The sequence below is a fragment of the Mercenaria mercenaria genome, chromosome 4 (genome assembly GCF_021730395.1).
Source record: "Mercenaria mercenaria strain notata chromosome 4, MADL_Memer_1, whole genome shotgun sequence".
Classification (NCBI taxonomy): domain Eukaryota; kingdom Metazoa; phylum Mollusca; class Bivalvia; order Venerida; family Veneridae; genus Mercenaria; species Mercenaria mercenaria.
In genome coordinates, this window is record NC_069364.1 from 98642253 (window position 1) to 98662664 (window position 20412).

Genomic DNA, 20412 nt, shown 5'->3' on the forward strand with positions numbered 1-20412 from the left:
AAACCTAATCTGCTGTTATTTTGCTTGCGGTGCTACAGGAGCGTGAGTGGTGTTGCACATTTCATTACCTCTGATGAACAGACTCAGTCAAACATAATCTGCTGTTATTTTGCTTGCGGTGCTACAGAAGCGTGAGTGGTGTTGCACATTTTATTACCTCTGATGAACAGACTCAATCAAACCTAATCTGCTGTTATTTTGCTTGCGGTGCTACAGGAGCGTGAGTGGTGTTGCACATTTCATTACCTCTGATCAACAGACTCAGTCAAACATATCTGCTGTTATTTTGCTTGCGGTGCTAAGAAAGCGTGAGTGGGTTTCACATTTCATTACATCTGATGAACAGATCAATTCAATCTAATCTGTCCCGATTATGTGCTTGCAGTGCTACAGGAGGGATCTAGTTGAGACTTTCATTTACCTCTGATGAACAGACTCAACTCAAACCCTAGTCCTTCTTTTATTTTGCTTGCGGTGCTACAGGAGCGTGAGTGGTGTTGCCTTCATTACTTTGTGAATAGACTCAATCAAACCTAGTATCTTTATTTGCTTGCGTGCTCAGAGGTGTTTGTTGAATTTCATTACTTGATGAAGTAATTAAGGTTTTACGTTGTAGTGGACTTGTTATTTAAAGTAACATGGCAATTTTGGAAATATTTGTCCTTGTTCAAACTTCCTTTCGGTTCCTTCACTCACAGTCCCATTTGCCTTCCCATTTTCTATCCCCTCATCTTATTAGCATAAATAATATGTTACGTTGTTGGTGTTTGAAGCAATTCGTCTGTATATGAATTTCCATTGCATTCTTTTTGTTGTGCTACATGCAAATGGTGGTTCTGGGCTGTTTTTAGTGCTCTGTGCAACAGAGAAAATCAACCACTACCTTAATATTTTGCAATATTCATACCTCTGATGAACAGACTCAACCAAACCTAGTCTGCTGTTATTTTGCTTGCGGTGCTACAGAAGCGTGAGTGGTGTTTCACATTTCATTACCTCTGATGAACAGACTCAATCAAACCTAGTCTGCTTTTATTTTGCTTGCGGTGCTACAGGAGCGTGAGTGGTGTTGCACATTTCATTACCTCTGATGAACAGACTCAATCAAACCTAGTCTGCTTTATTTGCTTGCAGTGCTCGGTGCTACTGGAGCGTGAGTGATGTTGCACATTCATTACCTCTGATGAACAGACTCATCAAACCTAATCTGCTGTTATTTTGCTTGCGGTGCTACAGGAGCGTGAGTGGTGTTGCACATTTTATTACCTCTGATGAACAGACTCAATCAAACCTAATCTGCTGTTATTTTGCTTGCGGATTACAGGAGCGTGAGTGGTGTTGCACATTTCATAACCACTGATGAACAGACTCAACCAAACCTAGTCTGCTGTTATTTTGCTTGCGGTGCTACAGAAGCGTGAGTGGTGTTTCACATTTCATTACCTCTGATGAACAGACTCAATCAAACCTAGTCTGCTTTTATTTTGCTTGCAGTGCTACAGGAGCGTGAGTGGTGTTGCACATTTCATTACCTCTGATGAACAGACTCAATCAAACCTAGTCTGCTTTTATTTTGCTTGCAGTCCTCGGTGCTACAGGAGCGTGAGTGGTGTTGCACAATTCATTACCTCTGATGAACAGACTCAATCAAACCTAATCTGCTGTTATTTTGCTTGCGGTGCTACAGGAGCGTGAGTGGTGTTGCACATTTCATTACCTCTGATGAACAGACTCAGTCAAACATAATCTGCTGTTATTTTGCTTGCGGTGCTACAGAAGCGTGAGTGGTGTTGCACATTTTATTACCTCTGATGAACAGACTCAATCAAACCTAATCTGCTGTTATTTTGCTTGCGGTGCTACAGGAGCGTGAGTGGTGTTGCACATTTCATTACCTCTGATGAACAGACTCAGTCAAACATAATCTGCTGTTATTTTGCTTGCGGTGCTACAGAAGCGTGAGTGGTGTTTCACATTTCATTACCTCTGATGAACAGACTCAATCAAACCTAATCTGCTGTTATTTTGCTTGCAGTGCTACAGGAGCGTGAGTGGTGTTGCACATTTCATTACCTCTGATGAACAGACTCAATCAAACCTAGTCTGCTTTTATTTTGCTTGCGGTGCTACAGGAGCGTGAGTGGTGTTGCACATTTCATTACCTCTGATGAATAGACTCAATCAAACCTAGTCTACTTTTATTTTGCTTGCGGTGCTACAGAAGCGTGAGTGGTGTTGCACATTTCATAACCTCTGATGAAAAGTATTAAGGTTTACGTTGTAGTGTGACTGTTATTAAAGAACATGGCATTTCCTGGTATATTTGTCCTTGTTCAACTTTCCTCTTCGGGTTCCTTCCCACGTCCCGGCCCAATTTCGCCCCTTACCATTTCCTTCCCCTCCATCTATATTTAGCATAAATTAATATGTACTTGTTGGGTGTTTGAAGCAACTCGTCTGAAATATATTTCCATTGCAGCTTCTTTTTGTTGTGGGCCTACTATGCAAATGCGTGGTTCTGGGGCTGTGTTTTAGTGCTCTGTGCAAACGAGAAATCTACCACTACCTATTATATTTTGCATATTTCATAACCTCTGATGAACAGACTCAACCAAACCTAGTCTGCTGTTATTTTGCTTGCGGTGCTACAGGAGCGTGAATGGTGTTGCATTTTCATTACCTCTGAAGAACAGACTCAATCAAACCTAGTCTGCTTTTATGTTGCTTGGTTTCGTTGTATGCTTTAAATTGTCTTTCCGTTATAATAGTGCAAGCTTAATAGATCTAGCTTACATAGTCAAAATCATTGTTTAATAATACTTTACAAATTGATATATGCGGGTTGCTCTGAGAAAATACTGTCAACACAATATTTAAACATATGTTGAAAGATATGTATCACTTTGATAAAGGCATAAGGAATATAGAAAAGTAGGATTGAGAATCAAATTAATAATTTCAATAATGTTGAGAATAAGTACTAGTGTCAGTAGTTTGCACTGATCCTTTCAAATTTAGTTTAATAGGGTAGTTCCGACAAACAGAATGTGGTGGCGTAACGTCATTTATCCGGAAAACGTAGAATAAAGCCTGGATTCGGGGTACGGAAGTTGAAATTATTTTATGTAGCAAAAATTATATTCATGAAAATGTTATAAAAGCCATTATGAAACATTGCGTCAGGTCCAAATTTTTCAAATCAGCAGAAATCAAGCACACGACCCAATCTTTTTTATTTGAAGAATTTTTAAAGTATATTCTAAAGTTTTGAAAAATCAGAGTTTGATCAAATTCTACATTGTAGAAAAAAAATCGATCCGAACATGCAGAATTACCTTAATTCAAAGTGATAGTAGCTGACGATAAATGAGTCAGATGCGTGTTGCAATTTGATGATCCCTTTAAGCTGCACTCCTACGAATACATGGATTTGTTTTTTGAATTTCGAAAATGTCTTCATTTTTAGGGAAAGTAAAAGAAAAAGAATAAAAACAATGATTTCGTAAGTTTATTGAATACATTTGCTTTTACTAAAATGCTGTTTTTGTCAAAACAAGATGTAGTTAACTCTCAAGTTTTAATCATGGAATTGATTGATACTGATATTGATCGTGTAAGACAGCTGCAGACAGATAAACAGAATGAAAGAAAGATTTTGTAAGGATAAGAGCTATTCGGAATTATGAAGTTGTTCTTCTATGTTCCATTTTACAAATTAAAACACTCATAGCAAATTATGAGATCAGGACTATTAGTTACCGTATGATGAACAGTTATGAGTGTACCGGGAATAGTTTCACTATATAGATGTTTGTAATATTAGCATCTATGCAACTTTAATACATTGATATTTATGGGAAGTAACTGTACCGAATAAAAATCTTCAGCATTTAATAGAATTATCTCCCTTTGTACGTATATTGTAACTGATTGCACAAACAATGTGCTTGTGTTTATCAGCATGAAGATGTAAAATCTATTCCTTATTAGCGCTTCCTTCCTTTAACCTTTAGCCTGCTGGCAGCAAATGATTTTTTTTTGCGACCAGTGTAGACAAAGATCAGCCTGTGCAGACATGGTCTACACTGTTCACTATGCAGTCAGTAAATTTTCAGTGAACACCACATCAAATATTAAATAATTGGTATTGCCCAATTTGAATGATGGACCAGTCCATTTTAGAAATTTAGCAGGTTAAAGGTTAAGTCACGTGGTAAGGGTTTCAGCTGGTGGGAATAGCTTTTATTTTTGAATATACTGTTCTGGTGTGTCTAGCATATTGTGATCTCTATGCACCGCGAGGATTGGTGATGCATTCAGCGGTTTCATTAACTCAGACTGAGGTGCATTTAGCACCAGAGCGATTCCTGTGTGTTACTTTATTCAATCGTTTTATCAGTGTATTTTTGTTAGGGTTAGGGTTACTTAAAATAAACACATCCCTATATACACTGCAAACTGGTAACTTAAATGTGAAGTTTGATGTTGCCATTTATCGGTCTAAACTATCTACTGATGATAAGCATATGGCCCCTCCAATATGCTATCATATTTCTTTGTTTCGTTTTTCGTATGTTTGTATTGATGTCAGGTGTGTACTCGTACTCACACATAACATACTTGTAAACAGTGCAGATATTTCCCAATACTAAACACCTTTAAAGGCAATGGGAACATTTTAGGTATCAGGAAATTAATCCTATATTTCTTAAGAAAGCTTTGAAACTTCATTACAGACAGACTATGTGTTATGGAAACACATGAGAATTAGTTCTTTTAACTATTTTTACACTGGGAATTGAAAAGCGTTGGTACTGAACACTTTACTTGAGGTAAACTGTCTTAATTATAAATATCTATACTAAACGGCCGTTAAATACATATTCCTCAGTGGCAGCGGAATTTTAAGCTTTTATTGCCGCGCGGCCCGACTCGGGCATTTTTATTTTCTTGATTTGGTATTTTTAGAAACAAAACTTCATATCCTAATGTTCATAATATGACAAAACTTTGACTTTAAGCAAAGTCATTTTAGCCAAAATCAGGAGGTCAGTGCCTTTAAGAAGCCCATTCTAGTTAAAGAATTAAGGGAAAGTACTAAGTGAAGATTTATGCAAATTCTGATAGATTTCTGTCCCTTTGATAAAAACATATTGACAATGACCGCTTTACAGTTTTGATATGAATTTGCTTAAAAATTATACTACCTTCAACAATAATTGTCGAAATAAAGGTATGATCATTTAGGATGTTTTATTGCCATAAGAAAAGTGCATCTTATTACGTAACCAAATATTTAGTATGAGAGACACTGAACTGAAATTTTGATTTTATTTTATTTTTTAATATTTTAAACCCTAGCCTACAGTTACATTATTTGGTCTCGTTATATGTTGCCCGGGATCTTCTTAGGTGGTCTAGTGGTAACACGTTTGACTGTCAATCCAAAGGTCCGGGGATCTCGGCCTGTACTGGTTCTTCCCAGGAAAGACGGTTTCGCCTGTGTCGCTACTGTACACCGGGCACGCTAAAGAACCAGACTGTCTGTTCGCAAAGAGTTAGGCTAAACAGGATTTCTTTCTATATATTCTGGGGGCTTTACATCGCCCTGTCCTTCTGGTCTGATCGTTCTGTGTCTGTATTAGTAGAGGATGAATTTCGCGCCCTGTGTGGCTGCGTTTGCTACATGTATTATGTAAAGCGCCTTTGAACGTGTTTATTATGAAGAAGACGCTATACAATCTGGTATGATTATGATTATTATGATTATTATTTTGTTCTGTTAATTACAAAAACTTAGGAACTCTGAGAATATTGATCAGACAAAACTAGGGCAACTACTCATAAACGGATAAAAACAATCTGTTAATGAATGTAAATAAGCAGTGATGAATTAAGCAAGCAAGAATATTTAACTTATGTGGTATTTCTATCGGTATGATTGTTATAGCGCTTTAACCCTTACCCTTCTAAGTTTCTATAATGAACGTGTCCATCTTTCAACTGGGACAGTACCATTAAACGTTGAAAGGGGTGCTTACCCAAATGATACTGTCTGAATGGCGAACAGTGCAAATCAAGATCAGACTGCATGGATGTGCGATCATGATCCACACTGGTCGCAAAGGCAGAATCAATCTTGTCCAGCATGATAAGGATACCCGCCCGCTTAGCTCAGTAGGTAGAGCGTTGGTCTACGGATCGCAGGGTCGTGATTCGATCCTCGGCCGGGCCTTATGTTCTCCGTGACTATTTGATAAACGAGAATGTGTCTGAAATCATTAGTCTTCCATCTCTGATTCATGTGGGAAAGTTGGCAGTTACTTGCGGAGAATAGGTTTGTACTGGTACAGAATCCAAGAACACTGGTTAGGTTAACTTCCCGCCGTTACATGACTGAAATACTATTGAAAACGGCGTTAAACCAAAAACAAACAACTTAACATGATAAGGGTTGATTTATGCAACTTTTAACATAGTTAGTAAAGGGAGTTAACTTTTTAAGATGAAAGTAAAACAGGTAATCGAATTGTCTCCCTTTAAATGTGTTTGAGATGATGGGCATTCTATTATACTGGAATATTGTGGGACTAAGAGTGAGATTTGGCGTTTTCACTGTATTTATGTTTTATCAACCCGGTTGGTTTTTTTTTCTTTCTTTCTTTTTGTCTCTGGCGGTGTCTTACGGTATTCGTTCTTCGTGTGTGATTGTGCCAGTTTGTTACTTCTATGTTGTTATTTTTTATTCGTTTGTGTTAATGTGTATGTGTGCTCAGTCATCGTGTACGTGTATAAATGTACACTTACCTGCCAACGGAGGACAAATAAAGGATAGTGTAAAATTATACTCTCAGTATTACAAAGAAATACAACTACTGTCTTCTTTGCAATGTCTCGGGATTTCCCTTTGCATTTAAATCATGGTTCTGAGGTCATGCTTTAAAACCGTTTCTGATTCGACTTACACAATCAAATAGAACTGTATATGTGACAAAAAAGCAGGATAAACAAACAACAGGAAAGGCTAGATCCAAACTCTGACACAGTGTTATTTCCCCTTACCGGTACAGTAGATACTGCCACCACGTATAAATTGGGTTAAATTTCAGCCGAGTTTTTATTTATTTTTTTTTTTTTTAAATATTTTAATTTTGTGAACTTCAGCCGATATATTTTATATGTGCTTGTAAAACGAGCCAGAAAAGATAACTAAACAATAATTCAGTAATGCTTAAATTACTTCTTTTTCTGGTGTTGTGACGCGCACTTGCTTAAAATGTAAACAATGGAATTATTTGACGGTATTTTGAGTACAGTAAGAGAATTTAACGAATGACATACTACAAAATGTAGATACATTAAATACTTTCATTATGTTCTTAATGGTTGATACATAAATGTCAATTTGCCTTTAGATTATGGCAAGCATTTAAATTAACAGGCGTTGCCAAACATGTCGCCATTTTAGGGTCACATGGTTGAATCATCATCACGTGATTTGCTTCGATGCAGCGATGATTGTTTTACAATATTCCTGCGCGGAGGTTGGCTAGATTTCATAAAGTAAGCCATTTCAAACCGTCTTCCTACAGATGCGTACGTGATTATATATCTATGTCCGCATAATTAAAAAACAACAACATTTGTATTTAACCATCTCGGTCCAATTTTTAAAACATTCTTTTATTCATTGTCCCAACTTATATATTAAATACACTGAAGCAAATGAAGTTGTCTTTGCGAAATTGCCTTCTTTCGGTAAAAAAAAACGAACGAACTATTGACCATAAAGCTAGGACGGGAATTAAGAAAAGATTGTGCTATCACATTACAGTGTCACAGCAAAGAGTGGTGGACATCAGTAGAATAATCAAGGTTTAATACCAGGCTTTTATTTTCATGGTTAAGAGTATTCTATGACGTTCTCTCTCTATGAGACAAGAAGCTTGTTTGAAGAAACCACAAACGTTATCAGCAAGTATGAGATATGTTATCCATGTTTAGAGCAACAGGACGTCAACATCATTCATTTCCTGTCATATAAATGTTACAAGGATATTACTTAGTCAGAAAAATATTTCCATATTCTTGAAAAAGGACAAGTTCCGAAAATTCGAAATAAAGAGTAAAATATCAACACATACATAAACCTATAGTTTCCACAAACAGTTTATAATGATCCTAGTTCTGTTCTTCTACCGTAAAGGTATTTTTTGTTGGGGGTGGTAGTGTTTCTTTGGGGTTTTTTTCGGTGTGTAGACGGAATAATTAAGCATTTAGCTTTAGCTTCTTAATCACTGATTTAGCCATTTTGTCAGATGATGGATGTTGGTTGGTCAAGTGTAACACAAAGATATTCAACTGTATTTTGTCACATAATGGATGTTGGTCAAGTGTAACACAAAGATATTCAACTGTATTTTGTCACATGATGGATGTTGGTCAAGTGTAACACAAAGATATTCAACTGTATTTTGTCACATGATGGATGTTGGTTAAATGTAACACAAAGATATTCAACTGTATTTTGTCACATGATGGATGTTGGTCAAGTGTAACACAAAGATATTTAACTGTATTTATTGTCTAAACTCAAGTTCTCCTACATTTAACTAAGACGAAAAGTTAGGCTAACAACCAAAGATTTTGTCTTCCTGATATGAAAGAAAAGTTTGTTATAAGTTAACAATCTGTTTGAAAGTAAACACAAAGTTATTTGCTTTTTGAAGCAAGGGTGGTTTGGCATGGGATTTATCTTGTAATTTTTGTAGCTAGCATATGTAAGGAAATAAGTTGACACTTTATTCATATATATGTCGGGGACGTACTCAGTTGAACACAGCAGCTGGCTAAATGGACTTATAGGACACAAAATATACATATATACGTAGCAATATTATATTTCACGAAAATAAACTGGTATTAATGCACTAATTCCATTCTGCAAACTGCACAAATATCATTATATATATCATATCATATAAGAGACATAATTATATGTAAGATGAATATGTTTTTATCATTGCCTTGCAAATAAGCATTTACAGGACATCAACTACCTTTCTTGGACAGCTAGTGGCAATAATTTTCAGATTATTTTTAATGTCCATCTTCTAAATTTTGAATCAGTCTATTGGTTATGGTAATCATCTACATTTTTATGATTATTACAAAAGAAACAAAGTTATTTTTTCTAACTGCACTCCACTGTCACATATCCAGCCATTCGCTTTTGTGGGGTTTCGTTTAGAAAAGACTGCATTCCGGGATCCTCCTATGTTTGTCCTTGGCTGCCCTGGTATAAAAAAGAGAAAACAATCATTATTTTGACAAATGCAGAAAAACACTCATTAGATAGCACACTATCATGTCTTGGTTTTCAAGGGAAAGAACTTTTCATCGGATATTTACAGCACATGCTTGTCTTTTCTCCCTTTATACGTGTAAGCATGAAATTCAATTGCAGTTACTTTAAAATAGCGTCACGGTTATAAAAAATATATTTGGTCATCGTAATCTGTGAATCTCTTGCAGTCAGTATAAGCCAATCACGGATATAATTTAACAATATCCTTCACCCTTCCTTCATAATATCCAAACTGAAGTTACACACTTTCAAAATAACACGCAGAAACGGCAAGTCCAAACTTGTGTATCAACTTAACATAAACTACAAAAAAGCATGTAATCCATGCATCACGCACAACTAACCATAAAATTTAAATATACACATCATAGTAAGATTTCTTTCATAAAAAATTAAAATAGAGTTGCAATTAAATTTTAATCTGCTTTCCAAAGTATTATATAAATTTGAATGAACTGCGCAAAGCTATTATTCATGAACAAAAGACAGACGGTCAGTGTTTTTACAAGAGATGTCACTTTTAGACAGTCTGAAATATACACAATTTCGTGCCAAATACTAGATTCAAACCAATCTGTAATTCGACAAAACAAATATAGCTGGTCAAATTAATTATTCAAATAACGTAAATCCGAAAATTTGCATACCGATGATTGCTAAAATAGTAAAAGATAAACACACTCAGCTACGGACTCGTACTGGGTGCGGTGCTGGGTTTGGGGTGGTGAATCTTTTCCACATGCGACATACATATACTGTCCTCATAACACAAATTTATGACTAATAGTATTGTAAAAAGAATTGTAAACAATAGATGGTTACGTTTTACGAAATATATCCTGTTTGTTCTCTGTAAATTAGGTTTGCTATGTACCGCTGTTTAAAATGTATTACTCTATATATACCTCATGTTTGTATCATGTATGATGCACTGAGTGAATAAATTTGATTTGATTCGATTTGATTTGATCAGTTTGCAGATCAAAGAACAATGTGACCAAAATGTAAAGCACTTCTAGTTATTGCAGTAGAACATTCCTAAGAGTTGTCAAGTTCATGTAAAAACAATTCCCATATTGCCTAACTTGGTAAATACTGATTACAATTATAATATCTAACAAATACAGGTCGGTCCCCTATTATTTATTTAGTTTGCATTTTGGCAACTTAAAAGAGAAATAATCACACATGAACTACAATAGGCGTAATGGGTTTTTGTTGTTTTTTAATTAGTTAACAAGCACGAAATCTTATTATCTTTTAATAAAGTAAACACTTTTTAAATTTTAAATTTATTTTGAAGAGCATAAAATCCGGAACAACTTTTCAAATATTTTTGAAAGAAGCATGAATGAATATTTCGCTCGGTTGCGCTCGAATCTTGTATTTATTGTTTTATATTTTGTTCACTCTATTAAGGAATAATATATATGTTTCTATTCCTGTATATAGCTCTTAAAATAGCAAGGAATACACACGAAATGTCACGGAACTTGTATCAAAAACAAAAATATCATGCAGTCATGATGCAGGAATTCGGTTATAAGTTCTTATAAATGTATAAATTAATAACTGCTCATTATAAATTTCCGGCCACGTCCACTTCTATTCGGACAACTTGATACACATATTCCTTGAGAATTCTTAAAATTCCAGTCGCAGAATTCATTTATTTTACAGTGAGATCAGTGAACGTGCATAAATACAAAGTGGTGTACATATTAAGGTCCTTGTTAAGCTTTCGCCGTCTGAAGAAGTAAAATTTTGAAGAATATTCCTTATAAGCATTGAACATAACAAACCAAACCAAAACAAAAAACAAACAAACAAAAATAGTAGACTATGTATGATGAAGAGACGTTATGAAACGTGAAACACCCCTCATGCCTCCTAGTAACGGCTTGAGCGGAACTATTATCTATAAATTTTGAAAGGACTCCATGATTTCAAAGGACTAGAAAATATAACAACAAGTCCGTTTAATGCATCATCGTAAAAACATATTTTGAATTAAAAAATTGTGCTTGCTTTATCCTGAGACTTTCGCCTTCTTTGCTTTTCACCATTCCATTTGATATTCTTGACTGTACATACAAAATTATTCAATGAAAGTCAACGGAATCAATTGCAACATAGACTTACAGAATCAAAATGTATTATTTCTTTTATGTTCCGTTTCTTCATTTAGATGATCTTCTGTTTGTGGTTTGCCTATATATTTTGCAATGGTTGGCTCTGGCTTTGTTTGCTGTTTTCAATACATAAAAAGGTAATTTAGATTCCATGCACAACGATTTCTCAGTTAAAGAGTAACCTAAATGCCAGACATAATGAACACCTGGCGAAAGAGTTGAGAAAACCCCAGGCATAACGATTCTACCATTTCAGAGTGACAAAAAATACCTTCATATGAAAAGCTTTTAAAATCCTTGGCACAATGATTCTTCCATTACAGAGTAACTTAAATGCCCGATATCATGACCCACTGACGAAAGAGTTTGGTAAAATTCGGACCCAATGATTTTCATGTGAAAATATTTCAAACCGAAATAATGCACAGCTGTCAATTAATTATATCCATTTTTTTAACTATAATCACCTTGGTGAAAGCAAGTGCCGGCAATATTTAGTTTTTATCCATTATACAGGCTTTGATCAAAATAAATCATAAATCATGATCAGATAATTCATTCTCAAATGAAAAACATAGTGATTGTTAGACATTTGTTTTGTAGTACACGGGAGACGCAGGGATGAAAACATTAAAACCAAACTCTTAAACTAGCGTGATATGTGTCAAGATAATACATGATAGATGTATCAATGTAAAATATTGCCAACTGTTTAATGTTTTTTCGGGATTTATAACTTTATTAGCGCCTATCTGTACTAACCAGTGATATCATATTTTTTAATCAGCTATAAATCTTAGTTCTGTTCTTCTACGGTGATGTCACTTTATTTTTCTAATTTGTTTTTCTTTTTTTTTTTCTTTTTTCGTTTTTTTTTTCCCAAATACTATTCAGTTTAAGAGACATGTACAAAAATTAGTGAAGTATAAAGTGTAGATTATATTCACGAATAAAAAGAATAATGTCCTTTGGTTTAGCATTTTTGTTCCGGTGTTTCGCTTTGAATGTAACATTTGAATAACTACCTTTAAAAATGTATAAAAGACTTAAAATTAAACAATTCCATTTAATATGAATCAATGTATTTTGATTGTTTCCTTTATTATGTGCAGGGAAACTTGTTTATATGTGCATTTGCACTAAGAGATACGTTCGAACTATTTTATCTTGTATTGTCTTTGCGGTTGACAGATACAAAAATGTTTAATGTATTTTCATGTTAATACGTTCATTGTTTTTATTTGCATCAAACACAAACACATAAACAAACTATAATGAAATAAAAAAAAACAAGAAACGCAACCAATCGAAATAATTGAAGACAAGGTTTGGAAAAAAATGTTTTAAGAACTGAAAAAATAGTAAAAACCCTCGCGTACTGTGTTAATTCTAGACTTTGTTCGTGTTGATGAAATGCATGGACATGTGCAAAACTAATCTACGGCCCTTGCAGTAGACGAAAATATCAGTGAGATATTTCTCTATATCACTCACAGTGCCGAACTTCATTTTTTCTAGAAGAAAATTATCTCCCTTGAAATATATTCTTTAATTACCTCCCTTCGTAGTCTTTGGAATTACTGGTATCCTATGATTATCCTAATACTAAAAACAAACAAGGATAACTATCAAACAGGGAATGCCACGTTCCAAAAACGCAGCCTCCCAAAACGCCAACCAAGCACGCGGACGCGAACACACACACACACACACACACACACACACACAGAGAAAATCCACCAGAACAAAACGAACAAATAAAGGAACACGGTGGGGCATCGCCTTGGAACGGTCAGTGGTAAAACCACCACTGGGGAGCTAGACAATGCTATAAAGAACAAGCTAGCTATAATAAAGTGTGAAAAAAATAATCATGTAGAAATGATGTAGTCGGTTAAAAAGCTCAGTAGGAGCTTATGTTGTATTGTTATATGTCTTGTCAACTTACAATAAAACTTATCTTATCTTGTCCTCTTGGCTTTCTTGGCCTAGCCATTTACGTGTGTGCTTCCTCCATTTTTCATCAGTTCACCATCGTATGGTAGATTTTACTGGCGACAGCACATTTAGTTGGTCGTTGTCTTAGTTAATTATCACAAGACATCAACTCAACCTTACGTAATATGCCAGCATTTTCGTCGTAAATGTTCTGTTCCAACTTCTATCCCTATTTGTTATGTTATGCAGCTCCTAGATCAATATTTCCTAGCTCTTTCTATTAAATCCATGATGATGCCTAATTCTGCAGCTTTTTGATTTATCAAGGACTCTTGAATATTCCTCAGTTGTTTACCTTTTTCGTGTTCTTTTTCAATCTGAAATTCACTTCAGCGTATGTTTGTGGTAAACAAAGCAAGCTTCCGGTTATTCAACGAACTGACGGCATTGACCCGAAAAGTTTAAATATGCCTACTTGCCACTGTCTGTTAGACGCAGATTGTTTTTTTGTAAACAAAATATTTAAATACAGTTTTTATTTTTAAAAACAAAATGGCGTCGTGTTGATTTCACGAGCCTAATCACCAATATTCGATATTAGTGCCTATGTGCCCATGGTAATTTAGCGTCATATGTAACATGCTACCCTAAAAAAATCCTAATTTTGTCAAGAGGTATTGGTCTTCTTTAAACATGTAAGCATGTAATAAACAGAAAATTCGTTGATCTTCACAAATTAGCATAAAATAAAAAGAAAATTTGCTTTCTTTCAGTGAGATATCGAAATATAGATATCACACTGCAAACAAACCAATATCCTCTATTTATTAGTATCTGGTCCCATATACTTTTTAGTATAATTTTGGTATGCTGAATTAAAAAATATATGTTGACCATCTGACAAATAATTTTTATAGGCAAAAGTGGCCGAGAACATGGCCGCCAAATTGAGGTATTTTAATACAAATATGTAATAGTATCACAGTTACCAAATTATTTGGTTAATCATCTAAATATCGTTGACAAGTTCATTTAACAATATGGATTTCTTGCCCATTTTGAGAGTTCCATTTGTTTCAGAAATTGAAACTGAAACCGGCAACAATTCATGTTTAAGTATTATCTTCTTATTAACATTCCTGCCTGCATTATATGCCGTTACTGTACAATGCAGGGTATTTAAATCTGCTTTTAATATTATGCTATTTTCAGCTGTTGACCTTGATGATTTATCAGTTATATATAAAGAAGCAAATGTAGATGGATTGTTCCTTTTATTGTATGACATAGCTGAATATTTTATACATTCTCACTGAGCCTCTCTCTGATAAATTATCAACTTGTTCGAGGCTTAGTTTCAGGGAAGACAATTCTATGGTGTCAGTTGAAATTGTATCAGTTACTACATTCACCTTACAAATGTGGATCAGCCACATTATATCTTTGTTACATACTTTGAACTGATTCTTAAGCTTGTTAGTTCACGGCTTTCCTGCTCTTTGATGTTTCCTTGTCCACAAGTATGTATTCGTCATTGACTTTTTGCCTACACTTAGTCAGAAAGTTCATGTGAGATCTCAGGTTGTATACTAAAGACCATCTAGTCAAAGCTGTAGGTGTTTTCGTTATAACAAATATTCCTCTATCTTTCTTCCAAGTTAAATAAAACCAATCTTGCAAGACTTCTTGAGGCAGCTGATATGAATCAGCCAGATAGACAGTTCCCAAACGTGCATAGTTTGTTTGATCTATTAAATTAAAGCAACATGCACCTATATGTGTAGAGATATAGATCCCAAAAACCATCCCTTACAGCTCGCGTGAAGGGCAGAAGCACGAAACCATTCCCAGGTATGTCCACCAAAATCGCATGTTAGGACTTTGATCAGTCTTAGTGGCCTCTAAAGTTGTCGTATTGCAATTCAGCCACGACGAGATTTTCTATGCTCTCAGAATACTTCATTTCCATAAATGTCCCATGTATTTTAATGTGGAAGAAACAATGTCCAGAGAGCCTGTGTTGTTTTCTTGTGAGTCCTTATTCCACTGTTGTAGTGTTTTCCAGTCAATACCTGATATGCGGCTATATGACCAAACAAATTGGATTCTACCCATATATCATGTAAACCAGACCTCTTATTACTTTCAAATAATTCAATTTTATACACAAACCACTCATTCTAAGTACAAACTTGTCCCCCTATGCAGGCATTGTCCAATTTACATCTGTAAGTATAAGGGGTGGATACATAAGATATCAAGTAGGAGTATACATTTAGCAGGGCTTCAGGGGTGGATAAAGATGACATCAAGTAATTGTATACATGTAGCAGGGCTTCAGGGGTGGATAAAAATGACATCAAGTAATTGTATACATGTAGCAGGGCTTCAGGGGTGGATAAAGATGACATCAAGTAGTGGTATACATGTAGCAGGGCTTCAGGGGTGGATAAAGATGACATCAAGTAGTGGTATACATGTAGCAGGGCTTCAGGGGTGGATAAAGATGACATGAAGTAGTGCTATACATGTAGCAGGGCTTCTGAGGTAATAACATTTTTAGGAATAGCTAAGGAAGACATCAAGTGATGATATACTTAGGCTGTTGTGTAGAAGAGCTTGAGAAATTGTTGAAGAAGACATCAAGTACCAGGGCTTCAAGAGTGGTTACAGAAGGCATCAAGCAGTTTTATACATGTTGCAGGGCTTCCGGGTGATTACAGAAGACGTCAGGTAGTGGAATACATGTAGCAGGGCTTCAGGGGTGGTAAGACAAGAGATCAAGTAGTAGTGTACATGAATCAGGCCTTCAGGTGTGGTTACAGAAGACATCTATTAGTAGTATGCATGTCCCAGGGCTTCAGGGGTGTTTGCAGGAGACATCAAGTTGTGATATAATAAGGCTTGTGAGATGGCTAAGGAAGAAATCAAGTGGTGGTATAGCTAAGCGGGAGAACCGGCTAAGGAACACATAAGTGGTGATATAGTTAGGCTTGAAAGATGGCCAAGAAAAGCATCAAGCTAATGTATAGCAGAGTTTGAGAAATTGTTGCAGAAGGATTGTTACAGAAGACATCATGTACTGGTAAACATGTAGCAGGGCTTCAGAGATGGTTACAGAAGACAACAAGTAGTGGTATACATGTAGCAGGGCTCCAGGGGTGGCTACAGACGAAAAAAACAAAGAAAAATATCAAACAGGGAATGCCAAGTACCAAAATCGAAGCCTCCCCAAAAACGAAACCCACAGCAAGACATCATGTAGTGGTATACATGTAGCAGGGCTTCTGGGGTGGTTGCAGAAGATATTATGTAGTGGTGTACATGTAGCAGGGTTTCAGGGATAGTTACAGAAGACATCATGTAGTAGGTACACCACATGTAGCAGGGCTTCAGGGGTGGTTACAGAAGACATCAAGTAGTAGGTATACATGTAGCAGGGCTTCAAGGATGGTTACAGAAGACATTAAGTAGTAGGTATACATGTAACAGGCTTTCAACGATGGTTACAGAGGACATCAAGAAGTGGTTGCACGTGTAGCAGGCTTCAGGGATTGTTACAGAAGACATTACGTAGTGGAGTACATTTTGTAAGGCATCATGCATGGCTACATAAGACATCAATTACTAGTATACATGTATCAGTTCTTCAGAGGTGGTTACAGAAAATATCAAGTAGTGATATACATGTAGCAGCGCTTCTGATGTGATTACAGAAGACATCAATTAGTGGTATGTATACAGCAGAGCTTCAGGGGTGATTACAGAAGATATTAAGTAGGGTTGATACAGAAGACATCAAATAGTGTTGTACATGTAGCAAGGCTTCAAAGGTGGTTACACAAGACATCCAGAAGTTATATACATGTAGCAGGCTTCAGGGGGGAGTTACAGAAGTCATCAATTAGTGGTATAAATTCAGCTGGGCTTGAGGGGTTGTTGCAGAAGAAATAAAGTTGTGGTATACATGTAGCAGGGCTTCAGGGGTGGTTACAGAAGACATCAAGTAGTAGGTATACATGTAGCAGGGCTTCAGGGGTGATTACAGAAGACATAAAATAGTGATATACATGTAGCAGTGCTTCATAGGTGGTTGCAGAATACATCATGTAGGTGTGAACATGAAGTAGGGCTTCAATGGTGGTTACCGTAGACGTCAGGTTAATGTATACATTTTGCAAGGCTTCAGTGTAACAGAAGACATCAAGTAGTGGTATAATGTAGCAAGGTTTCAGGGGTGGTTACAGAAGACATCAAATAGTAATATACATGTATCAGGGCTTCAAAGGTGGTTACAGAATACATCAAGTACATGTAGTTGTAAACATGTAGCAAGCCTTCAGGGGTTGTTACAGAGATATCCAGTAGTGGAATACAAGTAGCAGGGGTGGTTACAGAATACATCAAGTAAGTGTATATATGTAGCAGGGCTAGTGATGGTGAAAGAGGTCATCAAGTAGTGTTGTACATGTAGCAGCACTTCCGGGGTGGTTACAGAAGACATCAAGTAGTGGTTAGGGAAGACATTTAGTTGCAAAGTACATGTTGTAGGGTTTCGAGAATGATTACAGAGACATCACGCAGTAGTATACATATAGCCGGGCTTAAGGGATAGTTACAGAAGACATTGAGTGGTGGGTGGTTAACATGTAGCAGGGCTTCAGGCATGGTAACAGAAGACACTGAAAAGTGGTATGCTTCATGGTGGTTACAGAAGACATTGCGTAGTTGTATACATGTTTCATGGCTTCAGTGATGGTTACAGAAGACATTGAGTGGTGGTGTACATGTTACAGGGTTTCGGGATTGGTTACAGAAGACATCAAGCAGTGGTATACATGTAGGAGGGCTTCGGGAATTAATAAAGAATACAATGAGTGATGGGTTGGTACATGTCGCAGGGCTTCAGGGATGTTTTTTATTATTCATTTATTTAATTGCTCTTTTATGACATGTATACAAACATGTTACACTTGTTTTTGCATAATTCTATTGACCTATCACATAATATTGTGGTGTACATGTTACAAGGTTTCAGGAATGGAATGGTTACAGAGATATCAAGCAGTGGTATACATGTAACGGGGCTTCAGGGATGGTCACAGAAGACATGGAGTGGTGTGTGGTCTACATATAGCAGGGCCTCAGGCATGTTTACAGAAGACATTGAATAGAGGTGTGCTTCATATGTGGTTACAGAAGACATTGAGTACTTGTATACATGTAGCAGGTCTTCAGTGATGGTTACAGAATACATTGAGTGGTGGTGTACATGTACAGGGTTTCAGGAATTGTTACAGAGACATCAAGCAGTGGTATACATGTAGCAGAGATTCAGGGATTATTAAAGAATACATTGAGTGATGGGTTGTGTACATGTGTTGCAGGACTTCAGGGACGTTTTTTATTTTTTATTTTCTCTTTTATGGCATATATTCAAAGAAAATACACTTGTTTTTGTACAATTCTACAGCCCTATCAAATAATCTGGTGATGTATCTGCTTCAAGGTTTCATGAATGGAATGGTTACAGAGACATCAAGCAGTGGAATACATGTAACAGGGCTGCAGGGATGGTTACAGAAAACATTAAGTAGTTGCAGGTCTTTAAGGATAGTTACAGAAGACATTGAGTGATAGGAGTTGTAAATGTAGCAGGGCTTCAGGGATAGTTACATAAGTCATTGATGGTGGTATACTTGTACCAGGGCTTCAGGGATAGTTACAGAAGACATCAAGTAGTTGTGTACATGAAGCAGGCTTCAGGGATGGTTACAGAAGACATCAAGTAGTTGTGTACATGAAGCAGGCTTCAGGGATGGTTACAAAAGACATCAAGTTGTTGTGTACATGAAGCAGGCTTCATGGATGGTTACAGAAGACATCAAGTAGTTGTGTACATGAAGCAGGCTTCAGGGATGGTTACAGGAAACACCAAGTAGCTGTGTACATGAGGCAGGCTTCAGAGATGGATACAGAAGACATCCATCAAATAGTTGGGTACATGAAGCAGGCTTCATAGATGGTTACAGAACACATCAAGTAGTTGTGTACATGAAAAGGCTTCAGGGATAGTTACAGAAGATATCAAGTAGTTGTGTACATGAAGCAGGCTTCAGGGATGGTTACAGAAGACATCATGTAGTTGTGTACATGGAGCAAGCATCAGTGATGTTTACAGAAGACATCAAGTAGTTATGTACATGACGCAGGCTTCAGGGATGTTTACAGAAGACAGCAAGTAGTTGTGTACATGAAGCAGGTTTCAGGGATGGTTGCAGAAAACATCAAGTAGTTGTGTACATGAAGCAAGCTTCATGGATGGTTACAGAACACATCAAGTAGTTGTGTACATGACGCAGGCCTCACAGATGGTTACAGAAGACATCAAGTAGTTGTGTACATGAAGCAGACCTCAGGGATGGTTACAGAATACATCAAGTAATGGTGTACATGAAGCAGGCTTCAGAGATGTTTACGGAAGACATCAAGTAGTTGTGTACATGAAGCAGGCTTTAAAGATGGTTTCAGAAGACATCAAATAGTTGTGTATATGAAGAATGTTTCAGGGATGGTTACAGAAGACATCAAGTAGTTGTGTACAGGAAGCAGGCTTCAGGGATGTTACAGAAGACGTCAAGTCGTTGTGTATATGAAGCAGGCTTCAGGGATCGTTACAGAAGACATCAAGATTGGTGTACATGAAGCAGAGCTTCAATGATTTGTACAGAAGTCATTGAGTGGTGGAGCACATGCAGCAGGGCTTTAGGGATGGTTGCAGAAAACTTCAAGTTAAGATTATATTTAGCAGGGCTGCTTCATGGATGGTTACAGAAGACATCAAGTGGTGGTGTTCTTGTAGCAGGCTTCAGGGGTGATTACATAAGCAACAAATTGAAACGCTAGAAATGACCAGTCTTCTGTTATTATTGTTTTAAAATGCAGTCAACATTATTCAAAAATATTTTTTTTGTA

General features: G+C 36.4%; 1 long non-coding RNA gene across 1 annotated transcript in view; it reads right to left on the reverse strand.

Annotated features, from left to right (window-relative positions):
- Positions 1–8566: 8566 nt before the first annotated feature.
- The window catches only part of LOC123552571 (uncharacterized), a 64160-nt gene continuing 52314 nt past the window's right edge, over positions 8567–20412 (reverse strand). Inside the window, exon 4 of the long non-coding RNA XR_006686648.2 lies at positions 8567–9295. This is a non-coding gene — a long non-coding RNA (uncharacterized LOC123552571). The remainder of the gene's footprint in view (positions 9296–20412) is intronic.